The sequence below is a fragment of the Dermochelys coriacea genome, chromosome 11 (assembly GCF_009764565.3).
Source record: "Dermochelys coriacea isolate rDerCor1 chromosome 11, rDerCor1.pri.v4, whole genome shotgun sequence".
Taxonomy (NCBI): domain Eukaryota; kingdom Metazoa; phylum Chordata; order Testudines; family Dermochelyidae; genus Dermochelys; species Dermochelys coriacea.
In genome coordinates, this window is record NC_050078.2 from 29,521,917 (window position 1) to 29,543,359 (window position 21,443).

General features: G+C 39.8%; 1 long non-coding RNA gene across 1 annotated transcript; it reads right to left on the reverse strand.

Moving 5' to 3' along the window:
• Positions 1-536: 536 nt before the first annotated feature.
• Positions 537-20,372, reverse strand: LOC122458018. Its single transcript, XR_006277834.1, has 3 exons — positions 20,338-20,372; positions 1,749-1,754; positions 537-761 (listed from the first exon to the last, which is right to left on the reverse strand). It is a non-coding gene; the product is annotated as an uncharacterized LOC122458018 (long non-coding RNA).
• Between the last annotated feature and the right edge of the window lie 1,071 nt (positions 20,373-21,443).

The following is a 21,443-nucleotide window of genomic DNA, read 5'->3' on the forward strand; positions in this document are numbered from 1 at the left end:
ATTTAAATTTATTAAATATTTTGGATGTTTTTCTACATTTTCATATATGTATCTATCTATCTATCTATCTTGTATTCTGTGTTGTACTTGAAATCAAAGGGTATATTTTGATTACAAATATTTACACTGTAAAAATGATAAACAGAAGAAATAGTATTTTTCAATTCACTTCATACAAGTACTGTAGTGCAATCTCTGTCCTAAAAGTGCAACTTACTAATGTAGATTTTTTTGTGTTGCATAACTGCACTCAAAAACAAAACAATGTCAAACTTCAGAGGCTACAAGTCCACTCAGTCCTACTTCTTGTTCAGCCAATGGCTAAGACAAACAAGTTTGTTTACATTTACAGGAGATAGTGCTGCTCTCTTCTTGTTTACAATGTCACCTGAAAGTGAGAACAAGCATTTGCATGGCACTTTTGTAGCCAGCATTGCAAGGTATTTACATGCCAGATATAGTTAAACATTCATATGCCCCTTCATGCTTCAGCCACCATTTCAGAGGACATGCTTCCATCAACCTTCTGATGGTGGCATCTGACTCAGATAACGAAAATGAACATGCGTCAGTCTGCACTGCTTTGGATGGTTTTCAAGCAGACCCCATCATCAACATGGATGCATGTCCCCTGGAATGGTGGTGGAAGCATGCGCATCTGGTACGTAAATGTCTTGTGATGCCAGCTACAATAGTGCCATGAGAACACCTGTTCTCACTTTCAGGTGACATTGTAAACAAGAAGTGGGCAGCATTATCTCCTGAAAATGTAAACAAACTTGTTTGTATGAGCAATTGCCTGAACAAGAAGTAGGACTGAGTGGACTTGCAAGCTCTAACATTTTACATTGTTTTATTTTTGAATGCAGTATTTTTGTACATAATTTTACATTTGTAAGTTCAACTTTCATGATAAAGAGATTGCATTACAGTACTTGTATTAGATGAATTGAAAAATACTATTTCTTTTGTCTTTTTGCAATGCAAACAATTGTAATAAAAATAAATACAAAGTGAATACTGTACACTTTGTATTCTGTGTTGTAATTGAAATCAATATATTTAAAAATGTAGAAAACATCCACAAATATTTAAATGGTATTCTATTAACAATGTGTTTCATCGTGATTAATATTTTTAATCGCTTGACAGCCCTAGTGCAAATATGACCACTTGAATGTTGTATAACGTCAAATTCCCGTGTGATAACAGCATTGTGTGGAGATAGAGCTGATAACAATCACCATATGATTTCTGTTTTCACTGAAAACATGCATCAGTGCTATGAAATGTTTTTTCTATTACATTCCTATTGCAGTTATTGGTGGGGTTGTGAAACTGAATAACAGCATGTAGAAGGAATTACAAGTGCTTTCCCTTTGTACATGCATATTTATGTAAGGATGGTGGTGTGAGTTGGTGAAGTCTCTTATTCAGATGCCTGATGGGCAATATGAAATTTTCACCATTAAAGACTCCTAGATCCCAGGGAAGGTCCTCAGCAATATTGATTGATTGATAGCATTAGGACCAAGAAAAGGAATACAATAGGTACCTGAAATAACTGCTTAAAAAGAACACAAACACCCTTATCATAAGCAGATGCAGGGAGCCCCACTAAAAGCCAGAGTCTTCCAGGGCTGGAGCTTTGGTTGGTAAATGCCTGACATCTAAAGTGAACCCAGTTTCAAACAATTTATGTAAACTTTATCTTCCAAAGGCGTAGTCAGAGATAAGCAAATGTGTACCTGAATCTGCCTCCTCTGACGGATCAGGAAGGCAGACACTTATTACCACATATAGCTGGGTTGAGCTTAGTGATGGCTGATCCTCAAAAGGTTTGACATGGACACTTACACAGTCTCCTGAGTCTGCAAAATTGGGCTGCAAAACTAACAGTATCTGCAGTTGGTCAAATATAAGCTATTGGACAGAAAGGATCCATTCCAAATCCTACTGAAGTCAATTGAAAGATTCCTATTGACTTCAATGGGCTTTGGATTAGAACCTAAATTTGTTGACGAGAATGCTTTAAAATTCAGCTACATCATGGTTTTCTTAGCCCAGATATATTTTTTGTTACCTCAGTCACATAAGGGCATTAAAATGCTTCTGTACAAATTATCTGTATTAAAATTGACATCTTGTTTCTCAACAGCTCTGCTCCGGGGCCTTGATCCTTCTATTTTAATCACTGAAAAAAACCCCCTTCACTTCAGTGGGGTAGGGGAGATAATTCAGATTACTCACATAATATCTAGACCAGGGGTAGGGAACCTTTTTTCTATCATGGGTCATTGACCCACAGAAAAATATCAATCCCAGTCCACCCACAAGTAAAAATCAACTTAGTTTAGAGTTGTTTTTTTTTAGGGAGAGAAATATAAAACGTTCAAATCACTGTCCTGGGAGGGGGTGTGCCCAGGCCCGGGGCTTCCTGCTTGTCCATGGCAGGGCAGGGCGAGCTGGCGCTCGCAGCTCCAGCCTTGTGGAGGGAGGGCGCCGAGACTTGCCATGGACCAGATGAAATTAAGCAATGGGCCAGATCCGGCCCGTGGGCCATAGGCTTGTCACCCCTGATCTAGACTGTCATAGCTGCTAACTGTAATGACAAAAACATGTTCTCTCCCCCTACACACACACTTTTTAGTAGTCCACAAACTCCTAGAGCACTGCAGTCAATCTAGGTATGCAGTAGTGAGTTGAACTCTAGTCTGGCTTCTGCATGGTCAACAGAACTGTTAATTTAGAACTCAATTATATGAGGCACTGAAATCAATGTTACTCACATGAGTAAAGCTACTCACATGGATAAGTGTTTGTAGCACCAGGTTCTTTTGGAATGCCCAGGATATGCATATGAAAGAACACAGCACAGCAGCCCACCCTGAGAATTATCTCTTCTAAATTAGGATTAAATGAAAGTATAAGTAGTCATGAAAAGGCCCTTTCCCCCCAACTAAAGCAGGAAAACCTTAGTGTAATTATTTAGCCAAATAAACTGAAATGCAGAAATGGTAATTTTCAAAGATCAGACACAGAAAATTACATTTCTTTGAGCAAACAGGTTCATTATTTTAAAATTATTCATTTATATTTATAACCAATATGTTTTTAAAAGGCCTGTCCTGTGCATGTGACATAATCCAAAATACAGTTGCATAAAAGATAAAGCCTGCAGGTTTTCCCTTACCTCCCAACCACAAAACAACAAAACATTAAAATGTTTCTGTACAAATTATCTGTATTAAAACTGACATCTTTTTTCTCAACAGCTCTGCTCCCTGGGCCTGATCCTTTTATTATAGTCACTGTAAGAAACCCCTTCACTTCAGTGGGGGAGGGGAGATAATTCAGATTACTCACATAATATCTAGACCAGGGGTAGGGTAATTACAACTAAATAAACTCCACCAACACCTCACCTCACCCACAGATCCCAGGATTTACTATACCCCTCATTTCCAAAAGCCTGGGTGAAAAGAGAAACCCTGCACCATGTCAAGAAGGTCAATAGATATAGGCAGCTAATGTAGACCTTGGAGTGGAAGTACCGTTGATCCTCACAAAATGTTAACTTCGGAAAATATCCTGCTTAAGAAATTGATTTCCACATGCTACACCAGCTTTAGTTTTCAGGTTGATATAAGGTTTAGGCCTGTCATGTTAGTCTAATCTTGGGGTGACCAGAGGGATGGATTACAGTAGCAAGGTAATCCATGTTCTGGTCACCTCAAGATTAACCACCAAAATGTTCTTTGTGTGGGTCAAAACCTTATCTCCACTTATACAAGAAATGGAGATAAAATCCAGGCCAAATGAGGATGAATGACATTACTGCTCCTCCAAGAGTATTTCGCGATCAAACAGTAAATACTTCCTGATTGCCATTAGGCACTGGAATTCACAGGTGCACTCCTGCAATTAAAGGGGCAGATGTAATCCTCATGAAAGCTTTCAGTGTGTGAGTGTTGTTTTAGCAATGTTGATGTTAATTTTGCTAGTGAATGCTAATATTTTGCAGACGTGATCTTCTGGTCTCTTGTTTATAACTATATTATTGGGAGTTGAAAGACTTGTTTGTTCATTCTCATTTCTGCCATTGGCTCACTGCGTGATTTTGGGGGGAGAGAGAATTCCTTCAATCTATTCATGTTTTTTCTCCTTCTATAAAAGTGGGGATAAAACCCATGTTTTTAAGGCCCTTTTGGAATTTTGGATAAGATGCTATATAAGCAAAATATTATCTATAGAAAATTCCCCACCATAGTTTATGGCTATGCCTTTGACATCTTAGTTTTTCTGAAAATGTAGAGTCTGGACTGAGGAATTGCCAAGGGAGGTTTTTAACAGCTGGTAAACTTTTTGCCCAGTTCTTTCCTAAGTGATTTCTATGTAGTCAGAGATAGAATAGCTTGCAATTGTGCCTGATGGCTAGATCTGCAGGCAACTCAAAGGTCATAGGCACCTCCCTATGTAATAGCAGCTTTGGCCCATTCACAAAGATCATTGAAATGATATACCCTCAGGCTGAAATTTGCTAATGGATGTCATCCGGGATCTTGGATCCTAAGACAATCACAGACATTAATAAAACCAATGGGTGTACCAAGAACTCTTTCAGGTTCAACAGAAGGCTAGGCCCCTTTATGTAACACAAAACAGCTGCAGACAAAGGGGCCTTATGGCCAGGGCAGAGCTAACAAAGGGGTATTAACAGGAGGATCTCCGATTGCAAACGTAAGCTACGTCTACACTGAGCACTTCTTTCGCTTATGTGTAGATTACCTATCTGTGTAGCCCCTCAGCACAAGTATATATAGCAATGCAGACCCAGAGACACGGTTTAGGTGAGTAGAAAGTTCTACCAATCCCAAAGGATCAGACACATTACCTCCCAGGTTAAGGAATATTTCAGATCTTACCCAAATACATGCTTACAATAAATTCTTATTAACGAAACTAAAATTTATTTAAAAAGAAAAGAGAGAATATTGGTTAAAAGATCAATATACATACAGACATGAGTATAGTTCTAAGATCAGATTCATAGTAGAGATGGAGTACTTGTGGCACCTTAGAGACTAACAAATTTATTTGAGCATAAGCTTTCGTGAGCTACAGCTCACTTCATCGGATGCATTCAGTGGAAAATAGAGTGGGGAGATTTATATACACAGAGAACATGAAACAATGGGTGTTACCATACATACTGTAAGGAGAGTGATCACTTAATATGAGCTATTACCAGCAGGAGAGTGGGGTGGGGGGGGGAGGGAGAAAACCTTTTGTAGTGATAATCAAAGTGGGCCATTTCCAGCAGTTGACAAGAATGTCTGAGGAACAGTGGGGGTGGGGGGGAATAAACGTGGGGAAATAGTTTTACTTTGTGTAATGACCCATCCACTCCCAGTCTCTATTCAAGCCTATGTTAATTGTAGAGATGGTGAGCTTTGTAGTTGCAAAGAGTTCTTTCAGAATTAGTCTATAGGTTATAGTTCAATGTTCATATTCAGGGTGATCCGATGAACTTAGCCGTAACTCACGAAAACTTATGTTCAAATAAATTTGTTAGTATCTAAGGTGCCACAAGTACTCCTTTTCTTTTTGAGAATACAGACTAACACGGCTGCTGCTCTGAAACCAGATAGGACTGGGGATCTCAATCTTAAGATTTAAGCTACCCCTGCATAAAGCATCAAGCAGATCTGAGATAAAAAGGACCAGGACATAAGACATGTTTATACAGTTCCAGGCCTTCTTTTGACAGTTCGGAGTCCTTAGGCAAACAGTAGGCAATCATGGAGACTTTGAAGTAGACCTTTTCCCTAGGCATCACTGGGAATTAGCTACACAGATTAACATAAGGCAATTGCCTGTTTTCCATCATTCGTAGGTGATTTGCTATACATTTCAAAGAGATGAATACAGTGATATCACTATGTTTATAGTTCATTTAAATTTTAATTTCTCCTTTTGATCTCCACTGTATTCTGTTAATTCATAGACAGGGACTATGCGATTATATCGCTAACCTCTAACAATATATATGTAAACGCACAAAAACACAAACATTATCTACCAATATGTCCCTAAAATTGAATCTGGGTCAGTTAGCCTGCAAGCTACTTAACCCTTCCTGGGATGGGTCACAATTGGGGAAATATTAAATGTTGGCAGTTCGGATCCATGTTCGCTTCATACTTACTGCACTCTAGTGTCACTCTGCTGGGTCTGCCAAACAGCCACTTCATTATTAAGAGACCTTAATGTAGTAGATGTGACAAACAATGAAAGCCAGAAAACATTATGATGAAGCTGACGCTGCATCCTTTAGTCATGTCTTTTTTGAAATATTAAGTAACGTGGTGTGATTTAGGAATTCTGCCCAACAGAACATGAAAAACAAGTGTTGTTTTCAACAATCACTTTTGGATGGCAAATCAGTAGAAACAATATTAATACTAGCAATGATAACTGTAAATCTCTATGCCAGTGTCACCGTGCCTCAGTGGGTCACAGCTAAGAATATCAGAGTCAGGACAAACTGCTGAAAAATAAAGCAGACTTACTCCAAACTAGCCAAACCATTAGCTACACCAAGCCAGTAACAAAAGTAAACGCCTGTCTCACCACACTGATTAACAAAAAGTCAAAAATGTAGTCTCCTTAGACATTCCAGCACTTACCTCACCACCCAGACAGCAGACATTATGATGAGTGGTTCGTAAAAACTTATTTAATTAAACAAAGGGTTCTTCTGATACCAAGAGAAGCCACATAGCCAGATTAATATATAGCTCAGATCTTACCCAATAATGATGCTACTGCCTGTCCTTTAATAACTAAAATCTAAAGGTTCATAAGAGAAAAGAAGAAGAGAGTTAAAATCGTTAAGGGAATCATATACATAAAAGTGATTGCAAAGTTCTTATATCAGGTTTGAAGCAGTGATGGAATAAATGCTAGCTTGCAAAACTCTCTGGAAATTACCCAAGCAGCTTGGCGGTCATCCGTCCTTGCTTAGAGTTCCCTTGTTAGAAATTCAGTCCAGAAAAATGAAGAAAGAAATTAAGACAAAATGGAAATGTTTCCAGGGTCTTTTATGCCCTCTACCATGTGGATAGAATTTTACTGTCCCAAACAAAGCCCACAGCACAGTTTGTGGAAAAGTTCAGGCACAAGATGGAGTTGAGGGTCACATGAGCAAGTCAAATGGCCTTACATGGCTTGCTGACTCACAGGGGCAAGCCATTTGCCACTTGGAGGCTAAGGCAGCTGCTGGAAGAGCCATCTGGGTGGAATGAGTTTCTTCTGTGGCCGATGGTGAGTATTAATTGCCTTTGATGGTGTCAGGGTTCCCTCCCCACTCTGAACTCTGGGGTACAGATGTGGGGACCCGCATAAAAGACCCCCTAAGCTTATTTCTACCAGTTTAAGTTAAAAACTTCTCCCAGGCACAAATCCTTTCCTTGTTCTTGGACGGTATTGCTGCCACTACCAAGTGATTTTGACAAAAATTCAGGAAAAGGACCACTTGGAGTCCCTATTTCCCCCAAATATCCCCCCAAGCCCCTTCACCCCCTTTCCTGGGGAGGCTTGAGAATAATATACCAACCAATTGACTTTAATATAAGTATAGACCTTTATCTTTAAGACATTAAAATCAATCAGGTTCTTAAAAGAAGAACTTTATTATAAAGAAAAAAGTAAAAGAAGCACCTCTGTAAAATGAGGATGGAAGGTAACTTTACAGAGTGATAAAAAGATTTAAAACACAGAGGATTCCCCTCTAGGCTCAGCTTCAAAGTTACAAAAAAAAAACCCAGGAATAAAACTCACTTTTAGCATAGGGAAAATTCACAAGCTAAAACAAAAGATAATCTAACACATTTCCTTGCCTTTACTTTACAATTTATGTAATTTTAGATGTATCATTTTAGATATGTTTTTAGGAGATGTTTTACCGGCTTGGTCTCTCTCTCCCTGTACAGAGAGGGAACAAAACAAAGAGAGCACAAACAAAACCATTTCCCCTCTTCCCCCTATTTAAAAGTATTTTCTTTCTCCATTGGTCCTTCTGGTCAGGTGCCAACTAGGTTAATTGAACTGATTAACCCCTTACAGGTAAGGCAATTCAGTACAGCTGCTCTGTGTATATTTATGACAGATGGGCCATCAACACAAAGCTGTCTGGCATGGGTGGCGCATATAAGAGGCCAGTGGAGGCTAAATCTCCCCAAAAAAGCCATGCGGGGGGTGGGGAAATACTGCGAATGTGGAATGGGTCACCCCTCCACAGGTGCGCCTGCCCGCTGCTGCCTTTGGAGCACTGGAAGCAAAGCTCCATAGAAGTGAGGGGGGCCACTGGTGCCCGGACCATGGCCCTGTCCATTCTCTGCCCCACTCCCACTCTGCCTCTTCCCCTGATGCCCCCCTGCCTGCTGCTCACCTAAGTCAGGAAAAAGTGATGAGGCCATGGCTCCCCCTGTTCTGGGAAATGGGTGGAGAGGAGCGAGCGGTCCGGGGCAGAGAAGGACGAGTGGTGGTGGGGCTTCAGAAGAAAGTGGCTGGGCCATGGTCCAGGCACTGGTGGGGTCCCCCCTCACACTTCTAGGTTGCTTCCGATGTTCACGTGTGAGCCTTTCCAAATGGAAGACTCACACCCCACCTATGCTGTCTGGCTTCAGTGTAGACTTTACTGGTGGGTGTTACATCAGTAACAGATACATTTGAAATACAGGTACATAGTCAATATTCATAACTTTATATGCATTTATCATTTTTGAATCTAAACAGGATAATCATATTTGATTGTAACTTTTCCATTGATGTCTTACATGGTATACTTTGTATAAGATTTGTTGCAACTGTATAACAGTGGTAGCAACAATGATGTACCTGGTCACATTTCAATCACAACATTACAGCCAGGACCTGAGAATATGAAATGTGTATAACTCCCAGGGGTTGTATTGATTGGGAGCTATGGAGGCAATATGGTACATGGTCTGATTACCTGATAATTATGCAATTAATTTATATACACCTGGCTAATGATTGATGTGCCACATGGAACATGCTGACTCTATGCCTGGGTATGATGAATCAGGTACAATTTTATAAGAAATTGGAGAGTAAAGGGTAGTGGAAAAAAATAACAGTAGAAAATCAAAACTCCACACTGGGTTTTGAACCTTGCGATAAGCTTTCATGTGGAGAGGTTAACTCGGATTGTTTTGTTGTAGCGACAAGGGAAAAGGTGACTCTTTGAGGTGGATGGAGAATTTGCAAGCAAAATAAAGGCCTTTCTTCTTTTGAGCTTCTAGACTGAACTCTGCTGTCTGCACAGTCCATTTTATTTGGTAATGATTCTAGAGTAGCAGCTCCTCCCTTGGATTTGCGTCCACATAATTTACTCAAGAAGCATTGTATAGTGGCTAAAGCACAGAGTTTAGGAATCGGGAGAACTGTTTTCTTTATTTCTGGCTCTGCTGCAGATTTGGGCCAGTTACTTCGCTTTCCCCCCTCATCCCACCCCAGGTACTGCACAGGAATGCTGTAATGCTCAGTCAATATTTGTAAAGTGCTTTTAGATCCTCAGTTGGGGAAAAAACACTATATCTCTAAAGTATGATGTTCAACAGAATGAAAAGTCAGAGTGCAACTTGAAAAAGGTCATGTACTCTGTGCTGTGTATGGTCATTGAACTGAGGAGATATGGTCCATCTGAAATGAATGAGATATTGAAGTATTAAATTAAGAAGTAGTCTGTTAACTTTTAGAATAGTACAGGGTACAGTAACTTATGGGAAAAATCTGTTTATCAGATGGAGACATCATCCAAATATTTCATGATGAATTACACCTATAGATTGTATCATCTCAGTATTTCTTCTCTTTCTCTTGAATTTAGATTCTTTGTGAACTGCAGATGAAGCACAGGGTGCAAATAATATTCCCAGATGTATATTCTAAGTGCTTCACAGAGAGAGAATACTTGTATTAAACATCAGTGATTAGCAACTCTGCACTACTTGCTACGTTTGCCATTGACTTACCTGGGATCAGGATTTTGATTTATGGAAGTGTAAAATAATTCATTTAGAAAATTACATTCTAGAGTAACCACTGTAACCAATTGCTTAATCTATATTTTGATTCATGACCAATTAATTTTATTTAAATCTAGTGATATATCAATTTCACCTAGGTTAATTTGTCTAGCCTGTGGATAAATCTTTCTTTCAGAGGTGTGTCAGCCTTGACTTGGAATTTCCTGGTTTGTCCATTGTATCATAGTATTAAGATTTAAATGTAACTTTGCATAATCTTGTGTTCATTTTTTTTGTGTAGATATTTTTAATGAAAGGTTTTAAATGTGTTTATTTAACATTTTATGTCTTTTGGAGGTAAATATGCCCTTACACTAAGCTTGTGTATAGAAGCATATTTCATAAATTTGAGCTTAATTTGTTATCCAGTCAAACAATATTTTGTAGCATGTATTCATTGATCCAAACAGTTTTTGGACATCTATGGTTTTGTTGGGTAAAAAGTACTTTTGGTAGGCATACTCATTCTGGAAATGTACGGTTCACTGTTCCAGTCTGTATAAAGTTAATATTTATGCAGTTTTTTAAAAAGCGGATTTTACAAACCCTTTTGGATTAGAATCTTGTACTTGTTATTGTTTATTGGGCCAAATAGACTCTCAGGCAGTCAGTGTACTTCACAGCAGCCTGCCTCAGGCCTGATTCAGCCAAATCCCATTGACTACTCCATTTTCTTAAAGATAAGCATGGATTTAAGTGCTTTGCTGGATCAGGGCCTTAGTCTGTATCCTAGGGACTATTTTGAAACATTCAGTGAAAGATGTGTTCATGCACAGGAAAACCACCATTTCTACATAAATTGGGCCAAATCCTAGTACAGCAGAAGTAAATACTGTTTTACCCTGACAGAGAGCATATGTTTCTGTGTCTGGCCTTGTTGGGTTTGCATGTCGCTTTAACTTACACTGACACTAACAGGAATTTAGCTGGTGGGAGCTTCCCAGTCAATGCCCTCTCTAGCTGACCTAATTATTCACCTTATTTTGCCAGCACTATTATTCACTTTTAGGACTTAAGTGACCTCTTTTGCCAGTATCCCAAAAGTGAAGCTGTACTTCTCTTATTCTATCTTCATTGTTGCCCACCAGAGAGCTCTCCCAGCATTTTCGCTGGTGCCAACATAAATGCTGGCAGTGAAGTTGGTCCAATAACTTCAAGACTACTTAAAATCTAGAATACCTATTGCACATTCCTATGCCCTTTGTGATCTTTAGCAAAAAAGCTTTTATATAAATTTCATTCATTAAATGGAAATCTTTCCCTTGACGTGCTCCTCATCAGGTCCCTTCTGATATCAGTAACTCCATATCCCTCACTTTCCCAGACAAGAATGAAAATTCATTAACTAAATGCCTGTCTACAATGAGAATGAAAAGAAACAGAAGGGCAAAGGAACATTTTTATCAGTGCAGATTGCAAACATTACTCTATGAACTTTTAATGTGTTATCAGTTAATGCTTTCAAGAGTATAGGCGTAGAGTTATAGACAAGTACCTAAAAAGGCTTTTATTTTATGGTACTTCCATAGTTGAAATAGCAAATCAGGTTTTGGGGATGGGAGAGTGGTTCATTCTAATCTGAGGTTGAAAAACTAAAAAGTTTGGAGTCTAGGTTTTATTAAGGTTGTGTATGCAAACCCTGTATTTGCTGGTTCAAGTGCACAGTTACTTTGCATTCATGTATTCTGTGCTCACGCAGATTTTGCAGTCTTTGTATATTCAGTTTCAATCAAAAATTAATTTTTGTGCTTGAATTTTCAAAACCTGAGAGAGGCTTATGTTGGAAACACACCAGACACTCTAACAGCAGGAGTTTGTGGAGCACAATAAGGATAAACTATATAAATTAAGAACTGAAAAATGAGAATTTTAACTCGTTAATCAATAAGAAAAATATCAGTCAGTCCTTACCCCTGTAGAGAGAAAAAGACCAAATTTTTATTTCCTTTGGCAACTACTGCTGTTCCTTTTTTTCCCCTTCTTCACTACCTCTCACCACTCTCTCAGATATTTCCTCTCACTTGATGTCAATTTCAAAATCTCAAGCTGTACACAAATAAACTGGATTCATTCCCACAATGTCATTGCCATTCAATTTCGTTTTAGAGACAACACAAACTGAAATGAGAATTTATTGTGTCTGTGGTGAGCCATACAGTTTTCAGGTTCTTTAGAAGTCTGTGTCTCCTCCCAAATTCAGTTAAGCATTAAACAAACATCCTTCAGACCAGCACAACACATATAATGAAGCAACACAAAAACACATTAGATATCCTTTTTCATCTGAACCCTAAGCAGAGATCTTTCTTTCTTTCTTTCTTTCTTTCTTTCTTTCTTTCTTTCTTTCTTTCTTTCTTTCTTTTTCTTTTTGTGGTGTGTGTATAAATGCTTCACCAGCCTCCAACAGCAGGAGTCTGAAGTGGAGAAGGATGAATACCACACAGTGGGGATGACTCATTTCTTTTGTCTAGTTTATAGTTATCACACTGGTTGTCAGTCAGTCTGAAATACCTGCATATAGATTATTTAGTAATTCAGCAGCACTGAGCTTTTCCTTCTAGTTTTTTTACTTTGACATTCTTGCATATTCTATTCATATAGCCATGCACACAAAATTTCATTCTTTGATTTATCCCCCATGGCCAAATACAAGCACAAGACTTTTTTTTTAAAACATCTTTTTTTAAAAAAAAAAATCCTTTTAGCATTTACTCATCTGAAAATAGATGGGTTTAGGACTGTTCTCCCTCCCTGCTGAGTATGCCAGCAGCTTGCTTTAATTAATAACAGGGAATCAGCATATCAAGCTGTACCTCTATGCTAGCACATAAGAGTAATATGGCTTAGTTTGGCAGAAAAATGTATGAAGGGCTAGCCACAATCTAGCCCCAGTTTGGCAATGTAGAGGCATAGGAGGGAGTAGGGTTTCCTAACACCCCAGAATTGCCATTCTGGGAGTGCAGGAACTGAGATCCAAATTTTCACTCTTGATTAGGAAGAGGACAGATAGTAGGCGGAGCCATGCACTGGCTAGCAGAACTTGCTGAGCATGTGGGGGAGGTACACTGCATCCCATAAAGGAGTGTCACAAATTACTCCCTACTCAAACTGGGGAACCCCAGGAAGTTTTTTTTTAAGGTGCTGCCACAACATAAATAATAATCAGCTGTTGAATTAAAACCTATCTAATTTTTGTTCTTGGTGAGACAGTATGTAAGTTACTATGACCTGCGTTAGGCCTCCCATCCATGGCACCTTGCATGGCATGTAAACAAAACTGTCAATTGGTTATTGAATGTCATTACTGGTAAAAGGCATATACATTTCACCAAGAACAAATAAAGATGTTTTAAAATGAAGGGTGGCTATTATTACTGAACACTTGCAATGCTGCCATGCTCAAAGACCCCAATCAGGATCAAAGTCCGATTTTGCTAGGTGTTGTAAAGAAGGAAAAGAGTGTTCCTATCCAGAAAAATTGTCTTTATAAAGACAAAAACAGATGAATGGTGAGGAAATTAGGATGTGGCAAACAAGCAAAATGATTGTGATGGTGATAGGCACATATCTTGTTTGTTCTATTTTAATGCTAGTTATACGCAACCCTTGTCTAATTATTTAAAGTTATAAACATAGTGATTCAGAACACTGACATCCAATTGTTGTTGTGTCCTCAGATTGTGTCTGGATCTATTCTCCATATTCTTTCATTCCAGTCTTATATTTAGAGCCCTACCAAATTCATAGGCATGAAAAACACGTCATGGACTGTGAAATCTGGTTTCCCCCCATGAAATCTGGTCTCGTGTGCTTTTACCCTATACAATACAGATTTCATGGGGGAGACCAGCGTGTCTCAAATTGGGGGTCCTGACCCAGAATGGAGTTGCAGAGGGGTCATAAGATTATTTTGGGGGGGGGATTGCGGTATTGCTGCCCTTACTTTTGCTCTGCCTTCAGAGCTCGGCGGCCAGAGAATGGCAACAGTTGGCCGGGCACCCGGCTCTGAAGGCAGCACCCTGCCAGCAGCAGCACAGAAGTAAGAGTGGCAATACCATCCCATGCCACCCTTACTTCCCCAATGCTGCCTTCAGAGCTGGGTGGCCAGAGAGTGGTCACAGAGGCTGCTGACTGAGGGCCCAGCTCTGCAGGCAACAGCTCAGAACTAAGGATGGCAATACCATACCATGCCATCCTTACTTCTATGCTGCTGCTAGCAGTAGCTCTGCCTTCAGAGCTGGGCTCCTGGCTGGCAGCTGCCACTCTTCAGCTCTGAAGGCAGTGTCCTGCCAACACCAGCACAGAAGTAAGGGTAGAAGTACCGCAATCCCCCTACAATAATCTTGCAAACTTCCCCCCTCCCCCCACAACTCCTTTTTGGGTCAGGACCCCTACAGTTACAACACCGTGAAATTTCAGATTTAAATAGCTGAAATAATGAAAATTACTATTTTTGAAATCCTATGACTGTGAAATTGACCCAAATGGACTGTGATTGGTAGGGCCCTACTCATATTCAAACTGATACACAAATAGCTATTACAATTATATCCTCAAGACCAAATAGTAAAATGGTACCATCAGATTATTAAATCCTAGATGGAACTTCAAAGTATTTTGCTATTGGAGGATTCTATCAGTTTCTTACTATACTTGATCAGGAACTCAGCTTAGGGTATGCAGGCCCTCCCTGAAATCCTCAAACTGGCCCTATAAGACTATATTGGATACTCTTAAATTTGGGGACCCACAGTCTTTCTGGATGTCATGATTCTCAAAGCTCAGCGTTGAGCATCTCTAGAGTAGGTTGTGAATAAATCATTAGGATCAAATGTTCACAATTCTTCCTAACTCCTAGTTTTACCTTTGGAAGGCTACCTGCACACTTCTATTTAGGAACATTTAAAAAAAATTAAGTTGAGATTAGCACTGACATTTAAGGGATCCTTAACAGCAGGGACCTTATGACCTTGGGCTCCTCAGGACCCAAATCTCAGGCCTGGAGATGTGCAGTTGAACATGATTATGAGATTTATCAAGCTTACATTCTGAGTCAAATGTTGAGGCAATATTTATTTTTTCTATAAACAGCACAACCAGTGAATTATTATGCTCTACTCCTAGACTATACAAGATATTTTTACTGGTCAATTTATTCTTAAAGTGTTTCAGTTAAGTTAAACCCACTAGGAAGCTGCTACTGTCAATAAAAGTAATAATGGACATTTTTAGATCAGAAGTTTGCCAGCTCAAGCAAGAATGACTTGCTGTCTGATGAATTTTTAGTCTACCATCTCTCAGAAATAGTATCTAAACATTTGACTTCTTGATGTATGTACTGAGGTGCTTTTTTCAATGGTTTCAGAGTAGCAGCCGTGTTAGTCTGTATTCGCAAAAAGAAAAGGAGTACTTGTGGCACCTTAGAGACTAACAAATTTATTAGAGCATAAGCTTTCGTGAGCTACAGCTCACTTCATCAGATGCATTTGGTGGAAAAAACAGAGGAGAGATTTATATACACACACACAGAGAACATGAAACAATGGGTTTATCATACACACTGTAAGGAGAGTGATCACTTAAGATAAGCCATCACCAGCAGCAGGGGGGGGAAAGGAGGAAAACCTTTCATGGTGACAAGCAAGGTAGGCTAATTCCAGCAGTTAACAAGAATATCAGAGGAACAGTGGGGGGTGGGGTGGGAGGGAGAAATACCATGGGGAAATAGTTTTACTTTGTGTAATGACTCATCCATTCCCAGTCTCTATTCAAGCCTAAGTTAATTGTATCCAGTTTGCAAATTAATTCCAATTCAGCAGTCTCTCGTTGGAGTCTGTTTTTGAAGCTTTTTTGTTGAAGTATAGCCACTCTTAGGTCTGTGATCGAGTGACCAGAGAGATTGAAGTGTTCTCCAACTGGTTTTTGAATGTTATAATTCTTGACGTCTGATTTGTGTCCATTCATTCTTTTATGTAGAGACTGTCCAGTTTGGCCAATGTACATGGCAGAGGGGCATTGCTGGCACATGATGGCATATCACATTGGTAGATGCGCAGGTGAACGAGCCTCTGATAGTGTGGCTGATGTGATTAGGCCCTATGATGGTATCCCCTGAATAGATATGTGGACAGAGTTGGCAACGGGCTTTGTTGCAAGGATAGGTTCCTGGGTTAGTGGTTCTGTTGTGTGGTGTGTGGTTGCTGGTGAGTATTTGCTTCAGAAGGGGGGGCTGTCTGTAAGCAAGGACTGGTCTGTCTCCCAAGATCTGTGAGAGTGATGGGTCGTCCTTCAGGATAGGTTGTCGATCCTTGATGATGCGTTGGAGAGGTTTTAGTTGGGGGCTGAAGGTGATGGCTAGTGGCGTTCTGTTGTTTTCTTTGTTGGGCCTGTCCTGTAGTAGGTGACTTCTGGGTACTCTTCTGGCTCTGTCAATCTGTTTCTTCACTTCAGCAGGTGGGTATTGTAGTTGTAGGAATGCATGATAGAGATCTTGTAGGTGTTTGTCTCTGTCTGAGGGGTTGGAGCAAATGCGGTTATATCGTAGCGCTTGGCTGTAGACAATGGATCGAGTGGTATGATCTGGATGAAAGCTAGAGGCATGTAGGTAGGAATAGCGGTCAGTAGGTTTCCGATATAGGGTGGTGTTTATGTGACCATCGCTTATTAGCACCGTAGTGTCCAGGAAGTGGATCTCTTGTGTGGACTGATCCAGGCTGAGGTTGATGGTGGGATGGAAATTGTTGAAATCATGGTGGAATTCCTCAAGAGCTTCTTTTTCATGGGTCCAGATGATGAAGATGTCATCAATGTAGCGCAAGTAGAGTAGGGGCATTAGGGGACGAGAGCTGAGGAAGCGTTGTTCTAAGTCAGCCATAAAAATGTTGGCATACTGTGGGGCCATGCGGGTACCCATCGCAGTGCCGCTGATTTGAAGGTATACATTGTCACCAAATGTGAAATAGTTATGGGTCAGGACAAAGTCACAAAGTTCAGCCACCAGGTTAGCCGTGACATTATCGGGGATGCTTTTTTCAATGTTTCATTCAAACATGGAACTTAACTTCTAGGAAAACACTGAATTTGTTTAAGCCCCATATAAATATTGTGACATGCTCTCTTTTGCCGGTACTAATTAAGAATATTTAATACAGAAAAGGTTACTTTTCATTCTTTTGTGTTTGGGAAAATGCTTTCAGGAAGAATATCACTTCATGGATTTAATATTTGAATCACAGAGGCAAGTAGAATAATGTAGAATATTTCAGATCTTCATTAGAATACACCTGTTACATCATAAAACAGATACAATAAAACCTTGAACTTTTTCATTTCATAGGAAGAAACCATAATCCATAACAGCACACTTGTTTCGTTTAATTAGGGTGACCAGATAGCAAGTGTGAAAAATCGGGACGGAGGTATTAGACACATTTTATACTTCTTTTCAGCAAGAAGTACTAATTCCTGATTTCTGTACAGTAAGTGTAAATATAAAAGAAGATTACTTGCAATGGACGAGTCCTTCTCATAGAAATTGTCAGAGCTTACCTTAGAATAATATCTCCAAATAAGGGGATACCTACTACAGATATGCATTTGGATCAGACCCATGTCTGTTTCCATTCTAAGGGCTATTCAGACACAGACACAAAGCACAGTATTGAAGACAGTACAGTACTTACAAAGGTAATTGTGATGTGTTGGCTTTCATCTGTCCGTTCATATTTGACCTAGAGTAGAGAAAATGTGAAAATGGAATTACTGATAAATAGGAGGGTAAAATTTCCAAAAGCACCCAAACTATTAAAAAATCTAAATTACACTGATTTTCAATGGGATTTGGGCTCCTAAATCATGTATGGAGTTCTGAAAATTTCACTGCATCTCTCTTTCGGGAGTGGGTTCCAAGGTAACGACCTAAACTGGGGACAGTGAACTCTTGAAAGGTGGGTTGTGACAATCTGAGAACAGGGGTTGCTATCTAACCTGGTTTTCCCAGGATCGCTCCTTCTTGGAGGTAGCAGTCCTAGGAAATTGGTGAGGGTGCTCATTACACACTGCTAGCCGCCCAATTTTATGGGCTCAGGATCATCCCAGTAGTCTTTTTTTTTTTGGTACCTCAGAAGCAGCAACCCTATTTGGGGAACCTGTCTATAAATCTCTACTTACAATTTCATAACTCAATCTGAATTCATTCATGGGAATGCCTCAATTGATGTGGAGTTGGGCATCTGCTGTCAGACCTGTAGCATGTTCTCCTCAGACCAGGTGCAGTGGTGGGTTTTGTTTAATCATACCGGTTGCTTACTGAGGTGGGTCAATGGGTTGGCGGAAGCTCGGAGAACCAATTTTCTCCAACTTCACTGCAGGGAGCTGCAGTTTGGAGAGTGAAAAAAATCCCAGACATGAAACAAAGAAATCCAGGTTGATGCTAGCCTTTAAAAGCCACGGAGTGGGTCAGGGAGACTTGGACACACAGGAACCTTTGGGCAGGAGACAGGCACCAGGGTGGCATGTTTAACTGTGGGATCAGTCAGGCTGAAGAGAAGCAAGCTGACCTAAAGAGAGAGGCAGGCTCTATGATTAGAAAGAGAAGCCACGGGCAGGAGGCAGTGTGCCTGGACTCCTCAGAGGACTCTGCTCTAAGCCCAAGAACTCTCCAGAGTGAAGCAGAAACTGGGAAATGCATACAGGTATTTTATTTAAGGTTGTCAATTAATCACACTTAACTCACACAGTTAACTACAAAAAAAATCAATTACATGAATTGTCCTTTTAATCGCACTGTTAAACAATAAAATACCGATTGAAATTAAATAGTTTTGGATGTTTTTCTACATTTTCAAATATATTGATTTCAATTACAACACAGAATACAAAGTGTACAGTGCTCACTTTATATTACTATTTTTTATTACAAATATTTGCACTGTAAAAATGATAAACAAAAAAATAGTATTTTTCAATTCACCTCATACAAGTACTGAAGTGCAATCTCTTTATTGTGAAAATGCAACTTACAATTCTAGAATTTTTTTTTTTGTTACATAACTGCACTCAAACGAAACAATGTAAAACTTTAGAGCAGTGATAGGCAACCTGCGGCCCGCTAGACAATTTGTTTACATTTGCCCGGCCGCCTGCAGCTCCCAGTGGCTGAGGTTTACGGTTCCCGGCCAATGGAAGCTGTGGGAAGTGGCGCAGGCCGTAGGGACATGCTGGCCGCTGCTTCCCACAGCTCCCATTGGCTGGGAACAGCGAACCATGGCACCTGTGAGCTGCGGCAGCTGTGCAAATGTAAACAAACTGTCTGGCAGCCCGCGAGGTTGCCCATCACTGCTTTAGAGCCTACAAATCCACTCAGTTCAACTTCTTGTTCAGTCAATTCCTGAGAGAAACAAGTTTGTTTACATTTACAGGAGATAATGCTGCCGGCTTATTATTTACAATGTCACCTGAAAGTGAGAACAGGCATTCGCATGGCACTTTTGTACCTGGCATTGCAAATTATTTACGTGCCAGACATGCTAAACATTCGTATGCCCCTCCATGCTTTGGCCACCATTCCAGAGGACATGTTTTCATGCTGATGATGATCCTTTAAAAAAAATGTGTTAATTAAATTTGTGACTGAACTTCTTGGGGGAGAATTGTATGTCTCCTGCTCTGTTTTACCTGCATTCCACCATGTATTTCATGTTATAGCAGTCTCAGATGATGACCCAGCACATGGTGTTTGTTTTTAAGAATACTTTCACAGCAGATTTGACAAAATGCAAAGAAGGCACCAATGTGAGATTTCTAAAGATAGCTAAAGCACTTGACCCAAGGTTTAAGAATCTGAAGTGCCTTCCAAAATCTGAGAGGGATGAGGTATGAAGTCTTAAAAGAGCAACATTCCAATGCGGAAACTACAGAACTGAACCACCAAAAAGAAAAATCAGCCTTCTGCTGGTGGCATCTGACTCAGATGATGAAAATGAAAATGCATCAGTCAGCACTGCTTTGGATCGTTATCGAGCAGAACCCATCATCGGCATGGATGCATGTGCTCTGGAAGGGTGGTTGAAGCATGAAGGGACATATGAATCTTTAGCACATCTGGCACGTGAATATTTTGTGACACTGGTTGCAACAGTGCCATGCGTACGCCTGTTCTCACCTTCAGATGACATTGTAAATAAGAAGCAGGTAGCATTATCTCCTGAAAATGTAAACAGACTTGTTTCTCTGAGCAATTGGCTGAACAAGAAGTAGGACTGAGTGGACTTGTAGGCTCTAAACTTTTACATTTTTATTTTTGAGTGCAGTTATATTTTGTACATAATTCTACATTTGTAAGTTCAATTCTCATGATAAAGAGATTGCACGCAGTGCTTGTATAACATGAATTGAAAAATACTACTATTTTTTACTGTGCAAATAGTTGTAATCAAATAATATAAAGTGAGCACAATACACTTGGTATTCTGTGTGGTAATTGAAATAAATATATTTGAAAATTGTAGAAAACATCCAAAAATGTTTAAATAAATGGTACTGTATTATTCTTTAACAGTGTGATTAATTGCACATTTAATTGTAATTAACTTTTTTAATCGCTTGACAGACCTAGTATTTTTATTTTGTTTAGATCAGTGTCTCTCTTATGCTATCTCAAGAGTAATTTGTTTTAGAATCCAGTTCAAAGTGTTTCTATTTTGCTTTACTATCACACGTGTTCCTGAAGAGTTAAATTGTAAATCCGGAGTGCCCACATGGTCGGAGTTCTTGGAGACAGTGAGCTTGGGCTACTGGGGAATCTGAGGGGTCAGCACTGGTCCTGGGGCCTAGAGCTGCTGGACTGTATGATCCCATTTCTGTGAAGGAGTAACAGACAGAGCACCTGTGCCCAGGAGATGTGTCAGAGAGGCTGGGGTGAGAGACGGAGACAGTGACTGAAGGATTTGATATTAAGGGAAGCTTAAAGCACATGAGTCCAGTGGATTGGGACCCAACAGCATCCTGATGAATGGCCAGCAGAGGGAGCTTTATTAAGGTCTGTGGCTGAGACAGATTAATTATGATGGTTGGTTTGAAGATTCCTTGAGATCCAAAACAACTGGGCTGGGAATGGGGAGATGCAAATCTGGGCTGAAACAGCTATTGCATGAAGAGCAATGAAGAAATGCAGTACAAAAGGGATACAGAAACAGGAAGTACAGTCCTAAATGGATTGGGAGGGAGAACAATGGATATTTTTTGAGACGTGACTGTTGTATCCAACTGTCTGAGTAAATACGCTTATGGGGGAAGTTTGAGATTAGAATGAACAGAGTATATCTACAT